At 38.1% G+C, this 6,245-nt stretch overlaps 1 protein-coding gene across 1 annotated transcript in view; it reads left to right on the top strand.

Annotated features, from left to right (window-relative positions):
* LOC108975008 overlaps nt 1–6,245 on the top strand; it is a gene marked incomplete in the record, with an annotated part of 358,586 nt that overhangs the window by 326,422 nt on the left and 25,919 nt on the right.

Here is a 6,245-nt window from a genome sequence, read left to right as displayed (position 1 = left end):
TTTTTTTTTTTTTTTTTTTTTTTTTTTTTTTGTCGATTGATTTTGGCTTTTAACTGTAAAATGGTAATAACAAAATCATTGTCCTTGAAGTAGAGGCCGAGTCCTCGTCGCTATGATTTCCACCCAATTAAACAATGCTGAATATTTAATTGGTAAGAATGTTGTTATCTCAAGAAGCAACAAAACTGAAAAAAGATTCATAAAATGTCGGCTTTTCAAAAATAGTTGTCCATTTTTTCACATTTTCACACCAAATGTTTCAAAAATTCCAAATTCAAAAAATGCAAATCAGTTCTGAAAAAAAACTCATTCAAATAGCCTCCACGACTTCTTTTGCAGGAATGAATTCGATGAACCCAATTTTCGAGTACTTTTCCCATTAAATCAAATCGCATGCCATTAATAAAACGTTCCTTATTGACATATCAAGCTTGGAGAAATTCCGGTTTATATCTAAAGGCCAATCACTTCAAATAACCCTACAAGAAGTAGTCTAATAGCGTTAAACCACAACTTCTCGGAACAGTCGATGCCACAATTTCTTTAAATAGTCGAATATCCAAACTGTTCTCGCAATAATTCGGTTGTTGCGCGTGCTGTGTGGCATGTAGCGCCATCTTGTTGAAACGAGTTGTTTTCAAGATCGACTTCTCCCTGTTGCGGACGAAAAATATTGGTTATCAACGATCTATAATGCTCACCACTGACAGTAACGGTGTCACCAGCTTCGTTTCCAAAGAAGTACGGACCGATGATTCCACCAAACCAAAAATCACACTATACTGTCAACTTAGTTTAATTTAATGGTTGTTCGTGAATAATTTGTGAATTTTTTTTCGTCGAACCAAAATCTACAGTTTCGTTTATTTACGGCATGACACACATGAAGTGAGCCTCATCGGAGACCGTTATCATTTTCAAGTTGTTCAGTTCTTGAGCGAGAACAATTTTATGCGGAGAAAAGCCCAAATCCTTACTCACAATCCACCAGGTTTCAGTTTGACGCAGTCCCAATTCTTGAGAAAATCTTGGAATCGACAAATTTCGATCTTTATCTTATTTTCTCTTGAACAATATGTGAAGAAAATAGTCACCCGAAATTTTCCATAATTCGACCTATCAGATAAAAGCGTAAATCACCACTAAAAGCTCAGCTTAGAAATTAAATATATAATAACTTTTTTAGAGCAGCAGTACATCTATAAAGCATGCGACTTTCTAATAGAACGTCTCATGCCTCAAGTCGCTCAACAAAGTAAAAATATATTTTGATTTTTCTTGAATGTAATATTTGAAATTCACTTCAATTAAAAATCAAAATTTCTTTGCTGCTGTCTAACGCAGGCAAGTGCCAAGGCAATTTTAGACATACTGCCACCCAGGCAAATAAACTTGCATTGTCGCTCTTCATGTGGATTGCCAAGCTTAAATTGCTCCTTTTTTGCTTAAACATAAATAATTCAGTCTAATTTACTAGACCAGAAGACAAATGACACATTTTCACTTTCCTTGCACGCAAATAAATTACAATCTCGCAAACTTCGGTCTCTCGCTGTTTTATGCCATGTAGTAGTGGTCAACCGCAGGACACATACACACAACCGCAACAACAACTACATAAATACATAAACAAAAGGCCAAAAGAGCATTACAAATAATAAATACAAAATTGGCTTGGAAAAGTGAGCGGCTGTGTACAGTTATTCGAAGTTAGACGTTCAAGTGCGTTGCCTCAATACTTTCCTGACCGCCCTGCAGGAAAACTGTAGCCTAACATTGCTTAATTAACTGCATGCGTTACAAAGCAAGTTGGCACATATTAGAGTTTTGTGTAGTGGAGCTAAGGACGGAGTGGGTGAAGGAAAGAAGGCTTATACAATAAATAACTGAATATGAAATAATTTTTAAAAATTTTGGAAACATTTTTCAGTTGTTCATTTCCCATAGTTCCCCGCCAGTACGTGTTATTCGTTATCCTGCCACCAGCTTACCTGCTTTGCTTAGTCTTAATCCATATTCGGTCCAGCCTATTCACACACTTACTCGGCAGGCAGCAATAAAAGCCATTGTTTATGTGCCACCACAGCATCACACACACACACACTCACCAATACATGCGTGCATAAACCACAGTGGCGTACAAAAGTGGAGAGCTGTGATAGATTGCACACGTAGAGCCTGGCATTGTTGGTCGGGCAACGAAAGTGTTAGCTAGATTAAATCTAATGTAAGCGAAACTTTTTAGACATGTAAGAGAAATTAAACCGAAATAAAACCAAACAAAGATTTATAAACCGCTCTGCGCCTGAAGTTATGCCAAGATGCGAGTAGCAACTGAAAGCAAGCAAGCACACACACTCATACACACACTCATGGATACAATTGCCACGTAAAGGCTCTGTGGCAGAAGTTGCTGTAGCAGCTGTAGTTCGCTCTAAGAACAACGAGCCGATGCGCTCGAAGAGCACGTCGCTGGAATGCTGCAATTACTGTCTTACCCTTGCCATTGTTGTCGTTGTTGTTGTTATTGTTGCTGTTGCATATACAAAGCAGCAAAAATAAATTCGAAAAACTGTAACAAAATAATCAAAGTGAGGCAAGCTGAAGTACATATGAGGCAACAACAACAAAAACTACCGTTACTTTGGCTGCACATGCATATTCTATGAGTTATTGTAATTGCTGCTGTGCCTGGCTTCCCTGCCATGTTGTGGCCACTGCTTTTGGCTGGCTACTCCTCCTCTTGCTGCTGCAGCGGCTGCTGGAACTTTTAGTGCAAACATACACACACATGAACATATTATATACTGTTGGGCCTACACATATCTATGTATGTGTGTATTGACAGTTATTTGTGTGCTGCTAGAGCACTTTATACCCTGCCATTGTTGTTGTTGTTTTTCTTTTTATCTCCTCATTGTTAAATGCGCGTGTGTTTGTTGTTGTCGCACGACTTAGCAGTCTCACATTAAAATCTCTCCGCTCCCCCAAAAACACTTTGCGCCACTAGCAGCTCTATTATTGCTGCCAACAGCCATGTATGCGTGTATGTGTGTGTGTTTGCTTTTGTTGTGTACACTTCAAACGCCTACAAACTGCCTTGTAGACAATGCCTCTTACGCCCTTCGCTCCGCTTACACTCTCTGAGTGGTTGCGCGGCAATGGACATTCGCTCAGTCATTTAGTTGGCAGCGAAGCAGCAGCGCTGGCGGCGCATGCAATATTCATTTTCCTACAAATGACTGCAATTTACTCAACTCTTCTTCTTCTTCGCCACTCGTTGAAGTGCGGGATGCGCGCGCGAAGGCTGGAAGTGTACACAGGTATCTTGTTTGTAGGCATTGTTCGTGTAGTGATTATGAGTGAAAAGGTGATTGCCCGCGCTCTCATGCTTCTCCTTGCAAGGCCTCTCTGCGGTGATAAAATCTTCGTTTTATTTAATTACTGCGAGTAATAAACAAGTAAGAATTCTACTATTCGAAACTTTAGTTATGTACTGTCGTATATTTCATTGAGACTTAATTTCATTTTGTATGTTTCGTTTGAGGTTATGTTATGCCAAACAGTTTTTTCCAAAATCGCCATTTCAATTGTCATTTAAGCTATAAAAGTTCAGAAAACTTCAAGCTCATACTTTATGAAATAATTGTTAAGGTTTTATAGCCGTAATTTCTTTTCTGTTATTTCTTCGTTATCTTGTCTACAATTATATCCCTAACATTAAGAGTATCGCACAGGGAGAAACCTTGGAGTCTTATAAGGTATTCCTATAGATGTTCAACATGACTATCTGATTCGATTCAGTCAAGTCCGTCTCAGTTTTCTATACGCGAACTTGTCTCTCACTTGAGATGTCGATCAGAAATTTTGCACACTTCTTTGCTCACCAAAAAGCTGCTTATTTGTCGGAACTGTCTTTATCGGAAAAAGAATGTAGCGTACTTTCTTCTTATAACCGATTTCCCAACAACGCGCCACTCGTTCTTCCTTTTCGCTATTTGGGCCCATTTGGGAATTCCAAGTATAGCCAGGACTTTCTCCATCTAGTCTTTCCAACGGAGTGGAGGTCTACCGCTATCTCTGCTACCTCTGACGAGTACTGCGTCGACTACGCTCAGAGCTGGAGTGTTTTCATCCATTCGGGCGACTTGACCTAGCCAGCGTAGCTGCTGTCCTTTAATTCGCTGAACTATGTAAATGCCATCGTATATCTCGTACAGCTTATCGTTCCATCTACTGAGGTATTCGCCGTTGTCAATTCGGAAGGGACCATAAATCTTCCTTTGCTCCTTTTGAATACAAATATACATTTCTAAGTTATCATATGCCTTGTATGCATAACTCCATGAATCGGTTGATCACTTATTGACAATATTTTAGTCTAGATGTTGTATTATTCATAGATGGATGAGGCTAAAAATTTCAAAAACTGGATCACTCAGAGCTTCACTTTAACTGCTTAAACCTTTAAATTTCAAAAATCTTACTATTCAATAAAAGTAGCAGTGTCTATGGGAGACGCCAACTTAAATTAGAATTCAGCACACATTTGCCAGCCAATGCTTTCAGGAATGCAGAAGTTGCACATAAAATTGTAAAATAAACTCTTCCTAATGGAACTTTGTAATTTCTTATATATTTGAAGGCGACCCAGTAGCATTGACTATTTACTCCCGCTGAGCTGCTGCAATTTGTATGGTTGCACATAAAATAAATAAGCAACAATATACTAAGCTGCATGCTTATACTCATACACGCGTAGTTTTGTGTGTATGCCCGAACGGGAAGGAATATGTGGGCCCCCTGCAAAGCGACACAACCGTTGAAGCAGCAAAGTCACTTCTATGGCGCTGTTGGCCAGCATGAATGTGACTTCAATAAAAATCCACTCAAGACTTGCAACTGCAACAATTGCGAACTTTTACCTTCCACTTTGAAAATCCTTCCTTCCGTCTTACCGTTATTTTTGAAATGCAGCAGCTGCATCGCATCAGCTGCGTTCTTCCATGTCCCTAATAAGGCGTTGTTGTTGTTTTTTATACCGTTGTCGCTGAACTGTTTGCTGACAACAGTCACGTATATACTATATTTAATCCACCAGCGTGGCACACTCTGAGCGCAGCGCATAATGTTGGCCAGCATTCGCTCATTAAAATTTGTTCGTTCGCTCGCAGTGAAAGATGTTGCAAATATGTTGTTGTCATCAAAATGCTTAAAATTTTTTCGTAATACATAATTACTATATAGAAATATATACTAATTTTTACTAATAAGCACGCGTTAGCAGTAAAGCTGCTACTTACTTGAATAAAATGGCGTATTTCGGTGTCTGACCTTCTCTGCCATAAAGTAATTTTACCTTGCCCAGGGTATATTAAGCTTGCCACGAACTTTGTAACTGGCAAAAGGAAACGTCGGAAATCAAGTATTTATATATATATAAATAATCAGCCTGCCAAGCTGAGTCGACTTAAACATATCAGTAGGTCTGTCCGCCTGTATATGCACGAATTAGTCGCTTAATTTTTGAGATATCGACCTGAAATTCCGCACATGCCCTTTTCTCCGCAAGAAGCTGCTCATATGCTGGAACCGCTGATATCGTACAACTATAGCATATAGCTGCCATTGAACTCAAGCTGAGTTGAGCTGAACGATTGAACTCAAGTCCTTATATGGAAAACTTTTTTATTCGAACAGATATCTAGACGAAATTTGGCAGAGTCTATTATCTAAGGCATTGCTATAATTTTTGAATATATTTTTTCAGATCGGACAACTATAACATGTAGCTGTCATACAAACTGATCGACTAAAATCAAGAAAAATATCTTTTTATACACTTAATGCTATACAAAAAATACACCTGAGAGGGGTATAGCTACAGTGTAGGAAAATCTTACGTTTTATTTTAAATTTTGGGTTTTTTTTATTTCTTTGTCTGAGCTTCTTAGTGCTTAGGTCTCTAGCATAAGCATTCTAGAAGCTTTTGCCATATAAAACTCCATAGTAAGAGAATTTCGAAAAATTTAAAAATTCTTGTATAATTGTTGGAAAATACACAAAATGTTGATACTAAAAAATATAAAGTTTTACCATCGAAAACTTTCCTCTAGTTGAAGTCTTAACTAGAAACGCTTTGGAGCTTTTTGTCTTTCGAAAGACACACAAAAAAACTCGAAGATATACTTTATAGATATTTATTACACATAATTATATACTTATATATATATATATATGTATAT

This window comes from Bactrocera latifrons, unplaced genomic scaffold (genome assembly GCF_001853355.1).
Source record: "Bactrocera latifrons isolate USDA-ARS-PBARC rearing strain unplaced genomic scaffold, ASM185335v1 scaffold_60, whole genome shotgun sequence".
Classification (NCBI taxonomy): domain Eukaryota; kingdom Metazoa; phylum Arthropoda; class Insecta; order Diptera; family Tephritidae; genus Bactrocera; species Bactrocera latifrons.
Note: the sequence above shows the minus strand (reverse complement) of the source record. Positions and strands in the feature narration are given on the sequence as shown.